The 18559-nt window shown below is 49.6% G+C and overlaps 1 long non-coding RNA gene across 2 annotated transcripts; it reads right to left on the bottom strand.

The window, feature by feature from the left end:
- Window positions 1–1626: 1626 nt before the first annotated feature.
- LOC132020812 (uncharacterized) lies at window positions 1627–16695 on the bottom strand. 2 transcript variants are annotated; one of them, XR_009405093.1, is made up of 3 exons: window positions 16607–16695; window positions 15251–15321; window positions 1627–1780 (listed from the first exon to the last, which is right to left on the bottom strand). It is a non-coding gene; the product is annotated as an uncharacterized LOC132020812 (long non-coding RNA). The 2 variants fall into 2 exon arrangements; XR_009405092.1 differs by lacking the exon at window positions 1627–1780 and adding an exon at window positions 10221–10513.
- Window positions 16696–18559: the final 1864 nt, after the last annotated feature.

Here is an 18559-nt window from a genome sequence, read left to right as displayed (position 1 = left end):
GACGACGACTCATGTCCTGATGAAGCTTCTCCAACATACCTACATTCCTCGTCGGGCACATGACGGCCTTCTGGAGCTTAGGAGCGCACCAGACGGCACTTCAGTGCTAAACTCGGGGGACACTTTCATTGTTCTTTATTTTATTGAAGTGTAATTGGCATACACTGCTATATTAGTTTCAGGTCATACTATTAATTCCACAGTTCCGTACATTACTCAAGGCACACGGCGAGAAGCATGGTCACTGTGTGTCATCATACAACGTCATTGCAATATTGCTGACTCAATTCTCTACACTGGACATTTCATCTCCATGACATTTATTTTATAAAAAGAAGTTTGTACCTCTTAATCCCTCTTCTCTAGGTCACCTAACTCCCCACTGCCTCCCCTCTGGCAAACACTGCTTTGTATTTAAGAATTTGTTTGTTCATTTGTTTTGCTTTTTTAGATTCCACACAGAAGTGAAATCATGCCATATGTCTTTCTCTGTCTGCCTTCTCTCACTTAGCATCATCCCCTCTAGGTCCATCCATGTTGTCACAAATGGCAAGATTTCATTCTTCTTTGTGGGTGAGCAATATTTCATTGTATATACCACAACTTCTTTAGTCATTCTTCTATAGATGGACCCTTGGGTTGCATCCATATCTTTTCTATTGTAAATAATGCTGCAATAAACATAGGGTGCATTTATCTTTTCAAATTAGAGTTTTCGGTTTCTTTGGGTAAATATTCAAGAGTCGAACTACTAGATCAAGTGGTAGTTTTATTTTAAATATTTTTAGCAATGTCCATACCATTTTCCACAGTGGCTTTAGCCTTTCTGACAGGTGTGAGTTGATACCTCATTGTGTTTTTGATTTGCATTTCCCTGATGATTAGTGATGCTAAACATCTTTTCGTGTGTCTGCTGGTCATCTGGATGTCTTCTTTGGAAGAATGCCTATTTAGGTCTTCTTCCCATTTTTAAACCAAATTGTTTGGGGTTTTGTGTGTGTGTGTTGATGTTGAGTGTTGTAAGTTCTTTATGTATTGTGGATTTTAACCCTGTTATTGGCTATATAATTTGCAAATATCTTCTCCCATTCAGCAGTTGGCCTTTTTATTTTCCCAGTGGATTCCTTTATTTTTTTTTAAGGTTTTATTTATTTATTTGTCAGAGAGAAAGAGAGAATGAGTGCACAAGTAGGCAGAATGTCAGGCAGAGGCAGAGAGAGAAGCAGGCTCCCTGCTAAGCAAGGAGCCCGATGTGGGACTTGATCCCAGGACTCTAGGATCACAACCCGAGCCAAAGGCAGCGGCTTAACCAACTGAGTCACCCAAGCGTCCCTTCCTAGTGGATTCTTTTGCTGTGCAAAATTTTTTATTTTGGTGTAGTACAGTAGTTTATCTGTGCTTATGTTTCCTTTGCCTGCAGGGACCCAGCTAGGAAAATGTTGCTAGGGCTTATGTCAAAGGGCTTTCTGCCTATGTTTTCTTTCAAGAGTTTTATGGTTTCAGGTCTCACATTTAGGTATTTAATTCCTTTTGAGTTTGTTTTTGTGATCCAGTTTCATTCTTTTGCATGTCGCTGTCCAGTTTTCCCAACATTCAGGGGCATGTGAAATTGTGATCCAAAAAAAGCACAAAATTGTGAACAACACAGCACTAAAATGCCACAAAAAGGACAGTAGGAGCTGAAACAAGAAGGCAGACCGTCGCCTTGTTCGACCTCCACTGGGAACACACGCACCAGGCAGCTCAAATGTCTCCCCGCTCCACACATGTTCTGGAATGTCTATGAAAACACGAGTATTGATTTTGGGAGTTACACATAAAATGTGAGTAAGGAGGCGAATTTGCAAATATGGAATCTACAAATAGGGTGGGTCAACTCTATAGAGAAAGCCCTCAGAACTGTGCCTGGTGTGTAGGAGGCATTCACAAACAGCGTTACTTTGTACACCTCACAGTGTCTGCCCAGAGACAGAGATGGCTCCTCCCATTTCACAGATGAGGAGAGGGAGCATCTGGGAGGCTGAAGGACTGGACTCAGGCCACGTAACTGGCCAACGATGGACCCGAGTATAGGCCCAGCCTAATTATTTTCTATGCTGCCTAGAACCCGGGGCCCCTGCTCCTTCGACCTGGCCTCTGCACAGGCACAGGGACACTGGCTGAATACGACACACAGGCAAGGCAGCCACCCCCACCCCCAAACAGAAGCCCCGTGTTTACACAAGAGCTTCCTTTCCCAAACCTTCTCAACTCTGAGACGCCTTAGGAACAAAGAGGTTGCTGGGCTTCCTGCTCTAGACCACGGCATTCCTCCCTTCTGGCTGTGGCTCTCCCATGCCTTTTCTCCTCCTTCTGCCTCAGCACTGCCCAGCCCGTGCCAGCCACCAAGGCGGCCTGGCAGAAAGGCTAGGGGACCAGCAGCTAATGACAGATTTTCTCCTTTGGACTTACCTGACCAAGAACAGAAGTCCCAGGAGAAAGGAAAGCAAGACAGTGTGGTGTGGAGGTGGAGAGGCCTGGGCCCAGGGACCCCAACAAGGTTCTCCACAGAATAGGGAGCAGAGGGGAGGCTGGGCAGGCAGAGGGGCAAGGGTGAAGCTGCCCAACAAAACAGACAATGAGAAAGGCCCTGGAGCCCACATCCCAGTGGGTCTTCAGCAAACCAGCACCCATTTGGACCAGTTAGGTAACCCCACCACACTCCTGGGCCCAGGATTCTCGGAGTGGGTTTCAGATCCCCTCTGAAACATGGGAGGGCACATCATTCTGCATTTCCGTCTACCTTGTTACCAGGGGTTGGTAAGCCATGGCCTGTAGGCCAAATCCAGCTGGTGGCCTGTTCATGTAGCATGCACGAGCTAGGAATGGTTTTATACTCCTCAAGGGTTGAAGAGAGAGGAAGCAGAAGAGGACATGACATCATATGTCACCCACGAAGCCTAAAATATTTACTTTTTGTAGGAAAATTTTGCCAGCCCCAAACCAGATTGACCCAGCTGTGGGGGCCCTACACTCACCCATTGCTGGCCAGTGGTCTTGGGTATATTTTCTCACCTCTATAAAGCTCAGTTTCCCCAGCTGTACAGTGGGGGCAGTAACCCTATGTCCCAGGGTTGAGAGAATTCAATCAGGCATCACCTGTGCTATGCCCGCAGCCCAGAGCCTCGGGGCTCCTGCATATAGCCGTGGCAATGGTGCTGTGTGGCAATGTGTGGTGGGAAAATGAGGGAAAAGTTCCCATCCTGATTGATGGACCGTCCTCATGTCACAGACAAGTAGACAATCTAGAGCATGGGAGAGTGACTCCTTTGAGGCCAAAGAGCTAAAAGTAGGATGTCACCAGGACAGCTTTCCACAGACTCATGAATGTCCTTGTGTCTCCCCGCCCACTGCCCCTTGCAGCCCTAACCCCCGCCTTTCTTTGACCTCTGCCCTGGGTCCCTCTCTCACAGGACTCTGCTCTGAGCAAGAAGCTAGTTGACTTCTTCCTCTGCCATATTCGCTGCCCAGAGCTCCAGTGATTTCATATCCCAGAGTATTTTCATTTGACAGGTAACTCCTAGACCCCCAGACAGTCACAGATATTTACTCTGATTAGGTCATGTCAGCACAGTGACGGGCCTTTGGAGCTATGCTGAAAATCATAGATGGCCACTTCCATCCAAAAAGCACCCTTTTATTTTCCCACATTCCTCCCAACATCAGGATCAAAATCTGGCCAGCCAGAGCCTTGCCTCTCCGGTCAGCTATCCAAGTTCAGGCTCGCGTAGTGAGCTCACGATCTGGAACTGACAGATGAATGCAAGATCATGACATGGCCACGGAGTTGGTGCAGCCCCGGGGCAGCTGGTGCTTCAAGGCCTCTGAACATGGGGCTCCCCTCTCCCCAGCTCCTGGTGCTTGAAGGAGGCATGGTCTCTTGGGGGGTCCTGTGAGCGGGCCCCGGCCAAGCCATCTTTTGTGACTATCAGTACCTATATTTTATAAGATGAGGAAGTCCCCAAACAAGGTTAAGACACTTGTGACCTATTTTAAATATTTACACTGCAAAATTTACAGTTCCATCCTGAATAATGCAACCTCATGGTGCTAATGGACAAAATACTTTCCAGGTTATAACAAATATTTACTTCTGCTGAACTCTTAGACAAAAAGGCCCAATGGTAAGCTAAATGGCAGTTTAACGTTGAACAGCATGTACCTTTTTTTGTTGTTGTTCCATCACTGTGTCTCCATGTCTAATTATAGCATTGCTGATTGAGAGATGAGGTCCATGAAAAGGAGAACCCAGCCACCCAAGCTCTGGCCTGCTTCTCCAGGAAATGCCCAGGTGGGTCTCCCAACACTGGGCCATGCTGAGTGGCTGCTTGGCCCTGATCCTGGACCTCAACTCTTCTCTTACATCAAGCCCACCTCAGAGGCCACCAGCTTCTCATGGCCAGGTGCAGATTTTTCTGATACAGGACACCTGCCATCAGCCTGCTCTGCCCTCCCTCCCCTCCCCCTGCTTCTAGGAGGGTCCCCAGCTTCATCTCCTCATAGCGCTCAAAGAAATAACTCTTAAGTACAGTATTGGAAAGAGAGAGTCAGTTTCCAAGAGACAAACCTTACCTCAGCTGGATGATCACGGTCAACACCAACAGGCACAGGTCATGTTGACAATACATACTCTTAATATGTAATAAACCAACAGGGACATGTCATGTTGACAGTATGCTTTCTTGATGCATAATGCAAATGGCACTTTAGCCTTGTGCTCTTCCTCCCCAAAAGGCATAACTCTAGCCCCACTTTGAGAAAAATATCGGACAAATTCTAATTGAGGAACATTCTACAAAATTCCTGACCATACTAGTCAACATTGTCAAGGTCACCAAAAACAAGGGAAGTTGGAGAAATGGTCACAGCCCAAAGGAGACTAAGGAGATGTGACAACAGAATTGTAATAGGGCATCTTGGAGCAGAAAAGAGACATTAAGAAAAAAAAATAGGAAATCTGAATGAACTGTGGGCATACCTTAATCATCATGTATGGATATTGGTTTTTGAATAGTGATGTATGTGACTTCTAAAGCAGGAGGTCTGTAACAGGAGAAACTGGACATGGGGTACATGGGAATTCTCTGTACAACCTCGTCAACAGCAGTTCTAAAAATCTAAAAATATTCTAAAATAAAAAGCTTTAACAAAAAAAGAAAAGAAAGACCCCTCTATGCTTCCATTGCCTTCCTAGGAACAGGAAGTGGGGCGATACCCACAGGATCTGCTTCGTGGAACTGTTGACAAAATTAGTATGTAAAGCTCTTAAGCAGAGCCTAAATCAGAAAATGTTTGTTGTGATGTTAGTATTTTGTGTAGTCGAGAGATAATATCTAGAAGGAGGGCTGCCCCAACATGGCGGGAGCTGCATGGTCAGAGACCTCCCAGCCACCCACCCCAGCCCTTCCCAGGTCACAAGGCAAAGATGGCCATCGTGTCCTGAAGAGGATGGAGTCCAGGAGAGGAAGAGGAAGCGGGCGTCCGGGAGACCTCCCATGAGTGACCACACTCAGGAGCCTCCTTGGAATGCGGGGGGCGGGAAGTACAGGGTGTTGCTGTGCCTTCTACAAAGGCATCCTGGTCTCTGTGTTCATGACCCGGGGCACTGGCGAGCACAATGGCCGGAAGAGCTATTCACAGCCCAGCAAACAGACAGTGTCTGCCGCCTCCCCTCGTCGCCCAGGAGATCTGCTCACCAAATCCTGCTGAAGCAATCCATCAGGAACAGTGGACGCAGCAGGTCCCCCAAATAAACCACCGAGTAACCTGGGCCTCCAGCGCCCCCAGCAGCCAGGCCGCCGCAAAGGCCAGCTCACAGCAGCCAGACCAGGGCGGACCTTGCCACATGCCGGCTTCCTCTGAGCCTACCCCTCAGCATTTATGGAACACGATCTGGGAACAACTCCCGAAAGGGCACGGCCTTCCTGACAGGTGGCACGGAGGTGTGCCCGTCCTGAACCAAAAGTCACAATAGTGCATGTGAATTCCACGGGGTCCCCGATTCACTGTCACCCAACTTCTCAGTGCCTTGGCTTCTTCTCTGTCACCAGAAGTAGCACCACCTATCATGAATGTCTCAGAGCCCGGGAAAAGCACAGGGAATCGTGTGGATGAAGGCGTTCGGTGAACCCCAAAGCACACAGCTTTCTTGCTCCCACAGCACCTACCAAGCTCTCGATGTCAGGCATTTTGTACTACAGCGGACTTCACCTAGGGATACCCTCTCCCCTGCACACCCATTCTCTCTCTCTCAAAAAAAGTGTCTTAATCAACACTCTCGATATCACCTCTCCCTACCCCAGTCTACACCATCACCAGGGCTATTTTCCCCACCAAATGCTGACTGAGTCACACCCCTACCACATCAGGCAGACTGCCAGGGAGAAACGGAGGGAGCAACCACAGGGGTCTTCTAAAGAGAGTCTAAGGGACGCCTGGGTGGCTCAGTCAGTTGAGCCTCTGCTTTTGGCTCAGGTCATGATCCCAGGGACCTGGGATCGAGTCCTACATCAGGTTCCTTGCTCAGTGAGGAGCCTGCTTCTGCCTCTACTGTTCTCCCTGCTTGTGCTCTCTTTCTCTCTCTCTCTGACAAATAAATAAAACCTTAAAAAAAAAAAATCTAAAGAGAGCTTACTGCAGGGTTAAGTGAACCAACCAGGGATGGAGATGGCCCTGGGAACTAGCCCCATGGGAAGCCTCTACCTTCCTAAGCCTGAGGGTCAGAGAAAGAAGCCAAGTTACCAAAGCCAAGGAAAACCAGAGCTGTGGCGGCAGAGGGACGCTGCCACTGCCTGGAATGTGACAAGGCAACAGGGAGATAAACACCCCAACCCATCTCTCCTCCCACCTTCCAGCAGGGGGTCAGGGAGGGTAGGGGAAGCAGCTATGGAGAGGGCGAGTAGAGGGTAGAGAGTGGGTAGGCTAGCAAGAAGTGGGGCAAAGAGAAATAACCAGCACACACTCACATTCTAAGGAGCGAGTCCAAGTGCATGAGTTGGACACAGTCTGGCCACACTCTCTCCCTACAACAGGGGTTCCCACGAGTGCCGCCCACCACGGGCACGCCCAAGCCCCCTACCCCAGACTTGCAAGGCCCTCTCCTGACTTCCCACCTTGTCAGGTGCTATTCCCTCGGCTTATTACATTACACCGCCTTCTCCACGCTCCAAGCTCTCCCCTTCTTTTACACATCAAAGTCCCATTCATCCTTCAAGGCCTTTCTCCAATGGCACCTCCTTCGTGCAGCCTTGACCAAGTCCCACACTCAGAGCAACTCCCGCGCTCCCACAGCCTCCTCCAAAGGCTCCATCAGAGCAGCTGTGCCCTTGTTCTGGGGCGATTTGCTGGTCTACCTCGCTGTTCAGGTCGTGAGCTCCTTGAGACCGGGGATTGAGTGTCTTCCTCTCTCCATCTTTGGCCTAAACACAGTACCAGGCACATCGTCAGTCCATAAACACTCCTCGCATCTATGAATTGAAGATGAGGAGAGGACTTTCGTTTCCTTCCAATTCTCACCCCACCCCTATTTTTTTGCTCCCACAGCAGAGAAGCAGAGGAGGGCAGGAATGAGAAAGAGAAAGAGGAATGTGTACTGCAGTATCAACCCTCTGCTTTTCACTCCCAATCCAGCCCCAGGCTCTGCCTGACCTAATACAGGAAACCTTTCTCCTTGGCCTTTCTATTACTGGACAAGTCCAGGTTTGAGTGGAGTGGACCAAAAGAAACAGCTTTTTCCCCCAGGCCGCTGCCCTGTCCCCAGCACTTTCTGTAGTAGCATCCACCCCACCCACAAGAGGTCCTAACCATCTGGCGTGGTCACAGGGGCGCTCTACTGCCCCTGCGTATTATAAGCACTTTTTGTCATAGCATGTCTGATGGGGCCAGGGCGGCAGGGTGATGGGGAGACAAGCCTCATTCCTTCCCCTTCTACAGAATTCATTCATTTACAATTTGTACCGAGTGCTTCAAAGGACCAGGCACAGAGGACACTGCCCTGAATGAGCACAAAAGGCCCCTGCCTCCCGGACCTACAGGCTCATGGGGGAGAAGATGCTGAACAAGTAACTGTTCACATATTGTGCGGGGACTGTAGAGAAGGGGGAGGAGGCCGCGGAGGGAAGGAGCAACCAAGAGAACAGATGGAATGAAAGAAAGCCAAAAGCAGAAAGATCCTCACAAACCAGCTCCTCTTCTCTCTTCTGCTTAAAACTCCCGAACTCAAGGGACCGGGAGAGAAAGAATTACCAGGCAGGAGGGGATTGTATCCGCTTCCCGGGGCTGCCAGAGCCTACCACAGGCTGGGGGGCACCGAACAACGGAACCTATTGTGTCACGGTCCCAGGAGCCAGGAGCCTGAGAGGAAGGTGTGCACAGTGTTGTTTCTTGTGAAGGCTGTGAGGGACAAGGTCTCATGCCTGTCCCCCAGCTTCTGGGGGTTGGTGGGCCATCACCGGTATTCCTTGACTTTCAGATGGTGTTCTCCCTGTGTCTTCACAATGTCTTCCCTTTGTCTGTTGTCTCTTTCTCTTCACAGGGGGTGTGTGTGCGTGTGTGTGTATGTATGTGTGTGTGTGTGTGTGTGTAACATACATAACAACAAACTTGTGTGTATGTATGTGTGTGTGTGTGTGTGTGTGTGTAACATACATAACAACAAACTTAACTAATTCAGCCATTCTGAAGCACAGAGTTCAGCGGCACTAAGCACCATTCACGACGTTGGGCAACCATCACCACCGTCCATCTCCAGAACTTTTGCATCTTCCCAGACTGTAATTCTGTCCCCGTTCAACACTAACTCCCCATTCCCCACTTCTCTAGCCTCTGGGAGCCCCCCTCTGCGTGCAGTCTCTGAATCTGACTATTCTAGGTACCTCCTAAGTGGAACTGTGCAATGTCTGTCCTTTTGTGTCTGGCTGATGGCACTTAGCACGATATCTTCAAAGTTCGTCCCTGTCTGCTTGGCATTCTTTTCATGAGGACACAATCATACTGGATTAGGGGACCGCTCTACCAGTATGATCTTATTTTAACTTGACTGATTATATCTGCAATGACCCGATTGCCAATTGCAGTTACATTCTGAGGTCCTAGGGGGTGGGGACCTCAACATATGAATTCGGGGACAACAGTTCAACCCATACCAGACATGCACTGATCAAGACAGAGATGGGCCATACAGAAAAGTCTCCCCTGATGGGCAGGGCAGGAGCGGTGGATGAGTAAGAGCCTGTTTTGTTGACCCCTGCTATACTCCTGACAGGGGCCACTTCCCCGGCACATTTCCCCAGGCTGGCTGACTCACTGCACAGGAAGGGACGGGCAGGAATGGCTGGCTGCTGAGCCAAGGACCCTTCACCTCTGGCTAGGCCTGGCATGACCTCCTACGGAGTCCCACTCATCAGCCCCCCCCATTCCGCTCTGTGTCCTGCCTAGATAGTGGGTGCCCACTTAGCCCTCAAAGGGAAGCCAAGGCGGCCCCTCTCTCCCTTGACAATGTCCTTATCCAGGGGCCCAGCCCTCCCAGCCCAGAGGCTTCCGCTGCAAGTCACACCCATCCACACAGACGAAGCACTCCCTTCCTTTCCAGCAAGTATGTATTAACACCCACAGGAGGCCTGATCCAGGCCTTAGCGATAGAGCAGAAAATAAAAGAAACAGCCATTGTCCCTGAGAACTTACGTTCAAGTGGAAGAAGATAAAGACAAAACAAATCAACGGGCACCAAGGCAGGTGGTGACTAGGGTGATGGAGGGAAAGAAGCCCAGGAGGACCATAGGGAATGGGTGGGTGGGGCTGGGCTGTGTCCTTTGTAAAGTTGAGAAGCCATCCAATAGCAAAGGTCCAGAAGAAGGAGGGGTCCTGAGGAAAGGGATCCAGGCTGAGGGAACAGCACAGGTGCGACGTACACATACTTCCTCACCCTGAGGAAGCGGTGGGCCAGGGAGGAATGAAAACAAAATGTCCATGCCCTCAAGGAACTTCCAGTTGAGGTTTGGAAGTGGAGCAATCCCCAGAGGTGGAATTCATGCTGAATAGGCTTGGAACCAAGCTTGCCTTGAGAGAGTCGAACTGCAGTCTGCCAGGCCTGGGGAGACACCGCAGGTCTCAATTTAGAAGCCCAGTGTTGTGTGTCAATGTTGGTTTGAGACTCTTTGTTCCAAAGGAGGTTGTTTGTTTGTTCATCTTAAATTTAAATTGGGAGGGAAAGTCCAGTAATCTCTGGGTTAACCACTTTTGCCTCGGAAAGCTGGTGACTCCAGCCACAGCTAACCCCATGCCATGCAAGGCAGGATGCAGTATGTATGTGTGTGTGTGTGAGAGTGCACACACGGGCAGGCAGAGAGCAGTGTATAACGCCTTCCCCAGCTGGCCTCTTGGGCCAAAAATTTGCAGATCTGGTCAAGTTCAGGAGGAGAGGGGTGCCGGGGGATGGTCCAGGGCCAGAGCTGAAAGTATTAGCATCTGTGGGTTCCTGTGGTGGAGAGAGGAGTTTCCGCTGTCACCAAGCTCAGTGGGGCCAGAGAAGAGGGGAGCACTGGGCCGGCCTCAGCTGTCAGCAGTGAGAGAGGACAGTGCTTCCCCCAGAGAGGAAAGAGGCTGCTCCCACTGGGAAGCAAAGCAGAGAGAAGGGCCCCGGGGGCCGCACCCCACTTCCCCACCCCCCCTGCCCCACCATGGGGCAGGAGGGGCTGAAGGCAGACTGCCCTGCAGCAGAAGATTTCCTGGAGGCCCGCCCATAGGTCAGCACCCTGCACTCCCCCCTAGCCCGAGGGGGTGGGGCCAAGCCTGATGGTGGGTATTAAGGAGGGCACATATTGCATGGAGCACTGGGTGTGGAGCATAAACAATGAATTCTGGAACACTGAAAAGAAATTAAAAAAAAAAAAAAAAAAGAACCCAGAAGGTGTGGTCTAGAGCAGGAGAGAAGGAAAGCCAAATTTGCCGGACTTCACTATGTGTGGGATATTTTCCATAGAGTCCCACAATGATCCTGAAACATAGGTGTTTTTGTTCCTTTTCTACAGATGATGAAAACAGAAAAGACTCACACAACCCCATGCCCACCCAGCAAGTGAGTGCCCTACTACACCCAACCTTTCTGTCACACTCATGTAAAAGGCAGAAGAGCTGCTGTGTGTGAGGGGAAGCAAACACATTCCATGCAGCCCCAGAGAGCAGAACATAGAGTTGGTTACAGGCAGGGTGCAGACTTTTCCAATAGCCACAACTACCCCATAGTGGGGGCCCGGCCTGAGGAGGGGTGAGCTCACGCCAAGCTGACTACTGAGTCATTACGGGGGACCCTGGAGGAACAGATCCCTCAGAGAAGCTATGCCGGGTGGGAGCACCATGGGAACCTGCCAGGGTCCCCTTGTGCCCTTGATCTGCCAGGCACTGTGCTCGATGTGTTGCATGCCCTGTACGATTTAACTCTCAAAGCAACACTATGACACAGGTGCTCTTATTATTCCCCTTTATTTATTTTTTTAAGATTTTATTTATTTATTTGAGAGAACAAGAGCGGGGTGAGGGGCAGAGGGAGAAGCAGACTCCCTGCTAAGCAGGGAACCCAATGCAGGCTCCGTCCCAGGACTCCAGGATCACTATCTGAGCTGAAGGCAGATGCTCAACCAACTGAGCCCCCCAGGTGCCCTTTCTTACTCCCTTTTTACAGATAAGGAGACCGGCTCAGAGAGGTGATGTAACTTGCCCAGAATTGCACAGCTTGTGTGTGGCAGAGCCAGGACCCCAGCCCAGATCGGTGAGACTTCAGAACCAGTGTGTCATACAAGGAACTGATGATGCTACCATCTGTACCAATACAGAAAGATCTCCAAGATAGAAGGTGGGAGTTTTCCATGGTGCTGTGACAGGTTACAACACACTTAGAGAAGTCAGAAGTCTGGCACATGGGTCTCACTGGGCTGAAATCAAGGTGCCGGCAGGCCTGCGCTCCTGGTTCTGGGGGCTTTGCCTCTTCCAGCTACTAGAGGCCATCCTCATTCCTTGGCTTGGGTTCCTTTCCTTCAGCTTCAAAGCCAGCCCTCTCCTGTCTTTCTGACCTTTTGTCACATCTCCCTCGGATGACAGCCAGGACCACTGCTCTGATTTTAAGGATCCATGTGATGAGACTGGGTCCACTTGTATAATTCAGGATAATCTCCCATCTCAAAGCTCTTAATCATAATCATATCTGCAAAGTCCCTTTTGCCACATAAAGTAACATAGGTACAGGTTCTGGGGAGAAGGATGTGGACATTTGCACAGAGAGGCGTTATTCCGTCTACTGCATATAATAAAGGTGGGAAAAGGCAAATGCACCAGGAGCGAGGTGCCAAAAAATGGTGGGGAAAAGGAGTGAGTCTTAATATATGAGTATTTGCATAAAGAACCATGCATAAAAACCAGTATTCATTCCTGGGGGAGGGCTAGACTGATAGGGGATGGAGAGGTCCAATGAAGATGTCTTTTGTCATTATGGAAGGGTTCAAATACACACAAGACACAGAGACAAGTATAATGATCTCCATGTACCCATCACCGTGCATCAACAATTACCACCATTTTTCCATTCTTATGTCATTCACCTTCCCACTTTTGGGGAAGGGCCTGAGAAGTATAACACAAGTCCCAGGCACAAGATCATTCTAGCCTTAAAAATTTCAGGATGGGAGTGCCTGTGTGGCTCAGTGGGTTAATGCCTTTGGCTCAGGTCATGATCTCAGGGTCCTGGGATCGAGCCCCGTATCAGGCTCTCTGCTCAGCAGGGAGCCTGCTTCCCTTCCTCTCTCTCTACCTGCCTCTCTGCCTACTTGTGATCTCTGTCTGTCAAACTAATAAATAAAATCTTAAAAAAAAAAAAAAAAAGTTTTTCAGGATGAATCTCTAAGAGATAAGGTTTTTCAAAAATATCCCACAACACCATCATCCTCCTAAAAAAATTAACAGCATGTCCTTAATATCATTTAATACTTAGACAATATTTAATTTTCCCCCATTGCCTACAAAAAAAAATTTTTTTTTAGTCATTGGTATGGTTGAAGGAGGATTCCAACCAGGCCCACATGTTCCCCTTAGTTGACAGGACTCCTTAATCTTAATCTAGAACAATTTCCAGAAGGGACACTTCTCCCTCCTTACTCTTTTATGTCTTTATCTTTTAATCATCTAAAGTTAAATTTAGAGGAAAATCCAAACCTAATGCTTAAGGGAGGGTTAGGGCCCCCCAAATGTGGGGGGAGTGAAAGAAAGCCCCCACGCAGTGGAGACTCAAGGGTGGAGAGGATGAGGGGTGGCAGAAAGCCCACCAAAGTTCCAGGTGGTAGAAAGAGTCAGGGAGCCCAGGGGCCTGGCATTCTGGGGGGTTTCCTGGCCTGCTCGGCGAAGGTGGATAGAAGGGGGGTGGGGACAGAAGCCACAATCTAGCTTGGAATAACCTGAGGAAAACCCCCAAAGCCAAGGGTGATAAAATCATTCTAAATATGCATGGTGGTGAGACACCACAGGAAGCTCACCATCCACCAAATTGAGCCAAGTGTTGTACCAAAGCCCACCCAAATTGGACAACCGGGGACAGTGGAGACAGGCAAAGCACGGAGCACAGAGACAGTCAGAAGAAACTGGAACTCGGACACCTGAGTTCAGGTTCTCACTCTGCCACCAGCTGCCTGCACTGTCCTGGGAAAGTCACCTGTGGCCCTTAAGGAACCATGGTTGGGGGAGGGTGGAGTGAACAGTAATGTATGTTAGTATTTGCTTGCATGGGCATAAAGAAGGATGCAGAAAACCCAACCGAGAGTCAGATGAGATCCTCAGTGTGGAAAAGGCAGTGGCAATTTCCCCACTTAATACTGCAGAATGGCCAGATCCCCAAATCCCACTCCTACCAAGCGCCCCACATTATTTCTAACCCAGCGGAAGGGATGCTGCAGGATGTGTAAGAGTTTGCTGTGAATGGGAAAGCTACTGTAGACAAAGGAAATCACAGGCTCAAAGGCAAATGGATGGGAATGAGCCCAGTGAACTCAGAGAATTAAAAGGAATACAAAATACTAAATCATTCTGGGATCTTAGATTGGGTATTGGAACAGGAAATGGACATTAGTGGAAAAACTGGTGAGATCAGAGTAAATTTGCAGTTCAGTTAATAGTACTGTACCCATATTAACTTCTTAGTTTTGACAAATACCCCATGGTTATGTAAGATGTTAGGGGGAAGCTGTACTATTTTGGCAAATTTTCTGTAAACTTAAAGTAATTTCAAAAAAAAAATTTTTTTAAGCTATTAAGAAAGAGAGAGAAAGTAAAAAAAAGAAAAGTAGTGCAAAACGGCCATAGCATATAAGGAGCTGAAGAGGGGAAATGGGTGACAGGCATCAGCCCACGCCAGGGGCCTCCTATCTTGTGCAGCTTCGGGCAGTGACTCTGTGGCCATATTCTCCCTCTCTGAAACCTCCCCATGGGTCCCGGGGGACACTAGTGACAGCTTGTTTTGTTTTTTGTTTTTATTTTTTTTTAAGATTTTATTAATTTATTTGACACAGAGAGAGAGATCACAAGTAGGCAGAGCAGCAGGCAGAGAGGGGTCGGGGGAAGCAGGCTCCCTGCTGAGCAGAGAGCCCGATATGGGGCTCGATCCCAGGATCCTGAGACCATGACCTGAGCCAAAGGCAGCTGCTTAACCCACTGAGCCACCCAGGTGCCCCTATTTTTATTTTTAAGATTTTCATTTATTTGACAGAAAGAGACTGCCCCTGCACAAGCAGGGGGAGTGGCAGGCAGAAGGAAAGGGAGAAGCAGGCTCCTGACCGAACAGGGAGCCCGATGTGGGGCTCGATCCCAGAACCCCGGGATCATGACCCAAGCTGAAGGCAGACGTCCAACTGACTGAGCCACCCAGGCGCCCTTAGTGACAGCTTCTTAACCCTATTTCTCCCTAACTATAATTCACCTGTCTGTACTTACCTGAACCCACACACTAAGGTCCCAGGTCACACACACACACACACACACACACACACACACACACTGCCCCTCTGCGAGGAGCCTGTGTCCAGTCTCCGATCCTCCGCCTGAATCCAGAACCACCACCCAGAACAGAAGTCAGCAGCCATCCCCACCCAGTGAAGTACGGAAAATGCAGCAAGTCTCCTGTTCCCACAGCTGTAGAAAGGGAGGCTCAGAAAGGCAGACCAGGTGCAAATACCACCTGTGCTCGGAGAGTCAGCTTGCTCAGAGGCACCTTCAGGATGACATCGTCCTCAGGGCATCACCCTCCTCCTCCATGATCAAAGGCCAAAAAAAAAAAAAAAACAAAAAATCAGTAAAGAACAGTGCCATGTTAACACAGCCCCTTACCCTGTGAAGAGGCACCTGGTCCCTGGAGCTGGACCACCTGAGTTCAAATCCTTGCTCTGCTGCTTCCTAGCAAGTTCATTAACCTTCTTGTGCTTCAGTTTGCCCACTTGTAAAATAAAGATCATAAGTCTATCAACCTCATGGGGCCACTTGCAGGCTCAATGAGCTTATCTAGCAGTTAAAACAGCCCCCTAGCACATCATACGTGCCATCCAAGTGTTATGCTTTGGACTATTTTTTCACTGAGTATCTCCAGAGTGCCTACAGCAGCACCCCAGGAGCTGATAATTAGTTGAGGAGATTTTTTTTTTTAAAGACACATGAGATGTCATATTACCATCCAGGGCAATGTCCGGATACAGTCTAACAGGTAACTCAGAAAGAAATTCCTACAAGAGTACTGGGGTGGAGGGGGGCAGAGCAGACTGATGTGACCAAGGGTACTGGGGCAGGGGGAGGCCCCAGTGGCCCCAAAGCCGGGTCAGCTGCATACAGGGCAAGAGAGGAGGAAGGGCCCTGGGCCAGGAGCTGGGGCTGGGGCTGAAGACAGAGGAAGTGGGAACTTAGGTCTAGATGCGGGAGTGCACACAGGCTCCAAGAACATGGACAGAATTGTAAACATCAATCCATTAAGACAAGAGGGCAAAGGGCTTTTGTGATGAGTTTAGAATTGGAACATCAGCTTTTTGTACATTCAATAAATACAGATTTACTGAGCACCTACTGTGTGTCAGGTACTGTTCAAGGCACTGGGGACACATCTCTGAGCAGGACAGTTCAAACCGCCTCTAGTGGGGTTTAAATTCCAGCAGGAAGAGGCAGCCCATAAACGGGACACATACCAAGAAAAGTCTCCACTCGGGCGCCTGGGCGACTCAGTTGGTTAAGTGTCCACCTTTGGCTCAAATCATGATCCCAGGGTCTTGAGAACTGAGTCCCAAATCAGGGTCCCTGCTCAGCAGGGAATCTGCTTCTCCCTCTCCCTCTTCCCCTTCCCACTGCTGGCTCTTGCTCTCAAAAACATGAATAAGATCTTTAAAACGAAAAAAAAGAGAGAGAAAAGAAGCCTCTAGTCTGTTAGGTGAAAGTGCTCAGAAAAACGGTGTCAATGCAGGGGGAGTTAGGAGGTTTTCAAGCAGGAAAAATGAGTAGGAAAGAACAAAGCAAAGCTTCAGGAGTACAACAAAGTATATTAAATATTCATTACCTCCAACCTCTCCTGCCCCTCAGTCGCCTAAAGAGGACAGATCCTGAGAAATACACTTGCTTGGCGGAGCTGGGGAAGTGGGAGTGGAGAATACAGACTGGAAATGCACAGTGAGTACTCACTGCTCCTCATGGACAGAAGGTTGGCTGGTGAGGTCTGGGGGCGGGGCGGGGGTGGGGAGGCTGCGGGCAGGGGACAAGGCAGGAGCGGCTGCCACAGAATGGGAGCTTGCAGAAAGAGACACCCAGAAAGGGTTTTTAGAACTGTGTTCTCTGGCCTTTGAGGAGTCCCCCCTCCTCCAGTTCTCCATGGCATCTTCAGGGACTGCCCACTAAACACGGGTGGTCCCATGTTGACTGGGTGCATGTTTAATGCAATGCAAAGATGTGGCTGGGAGCAGAGGAGCCCAGAGCAGCCCAAGCCCAGTGACGGTGCAAGGCAATGGGTCGAGCGATGTGTGCAGACTGGACAAGTGAAGACAGGGGGTCAGGAAGAGGGTGGAATGGTTGTTTGGTCTGAGGAAAGAGCTTTGAGGGCCTGGCCTACAAGAGACAGGAGGAATGAAGGCTGAGAAACTCAGAGCTGGCAGCAGAAGGCCCAAGACCCAATCTTTGGCCATAAATCACCAACACCTCCTTCTTCAGCTTGCTTCCTTATCTCTAAATTGGGCAGCCTTATGGCCACTGCCAGGAGCGGTGGGAGAGATTCCCAGAAGCAAGACCCACATTCGAGAGGCAGGTGTGGGACTGGAGGCAGAAGCAGTCACAGGTGCTATGAATCTCTCTGCTGACGGATGAGACAGTGAGGAGAATGACCTCCTGAGCAGGGAGGCTCTCAAGGTCAAGAACTCTGATCTGGATATTTGTTTTGAGATTCCTATTGCTTCTGTAACAAATTACCACCCATTTAGTGGCTTACCATAATACACATCATTTTACAGTCCTGAAGGCCTGGAGTCTAAAATGAGTTGTTCCTTCAGTCAGCCTTAGAGGAGAATCGGCTTCCTTGCTGCCGCCAGCTTTTGGAAGCAGCTGTCTGCGTTCTTTGGCACGTGACCTCACATCACTCAGCCTTCTGCTTCCGCCTTCAAATCTCCTGCTCTGGCTCTGACCTTCCGTCTCTTCTCATAGGACTCCCACTGATCACACCTGGCCCACCAGCATAAGCCAGGATAACCTCCCCATCTCAAGATCCTTAACTTAATCACCTGTGCAAAAAGCCCTCTGGCGCGCATGACCTCCTCACAGATTTGGAGGGTTTGGACATGACGGGCCATTAAAGTGGAACTGCCCAACAGGCCCCCAGTTACCATGATGAGTTTAGGGAGAGGTCAGCTCCAAAGAGAGAAAGTGAGAGGGGGCAAGTGCCCCGTGAGAGCTGAGAGGAGGGCAGAGGCCCAAAGCCTGAGGAAGGCTCACTCCTCTGCAGCTTCTCCACACATGTTTGCAGAGGGCCTGATGGGCCGGCAAGGGACAGGGTTCTACGGAAAACACAGAAATTAATCAGGTTAAGTTTACTTTAGAGGAGCTTACCACCAAAATGTGAACCCACAAGAGAACATGACGAAGGTCAGTAAGTCAGCATGAGGGAGATTCAAACAAGGTAATCCATGGAGGAAAAGACTGGGATGTTCTTCATGAAGTGGTGGCATTTGACCTTAGTAAGAGGAGCAGGAAAGAAGTTTCTAGAAGTGAAGGGAGTGAACCAAGATGGTACATGTAGCACCAGGGATACCCGAGGGAGAAATGTCTAGAAAGAAGGTAGGGTCAGCATGGTGAAATGCTGCTGCTGCAGCAGCAGCAGGAAGAAAACAAGCCCCCAAATGATCCGTGGTGGGATGTCTAGGAGGGCAGTGAGTGCCCAGTGAGAGCGGGGGTCCTGCCTGTTGCCTCCCATGGCTGGAGAGATGAGCAGTTTCGGGGGAGATAGGTGTGGCAGGTCGTTAGTTCGCCT

This window comes from Mustela nigripes, chromosome 6, assembly GCF_022355385.1.
Source record: "Mustela nigripes isolate SB6536 chromosome 6, MUSNIG.SB6536, whole genome shotgun sequence".
Lineage (NCBI taxonomy): Eukaryota > Metazoa > Chordata > Mammalia > Carnivora > Mustelidae > Mustela > Mustela nigripes.
Note: the sequence above shows the minus strand (reverse complement) of the source record. Positions and strands in the feature narration are given on the sequence as shown.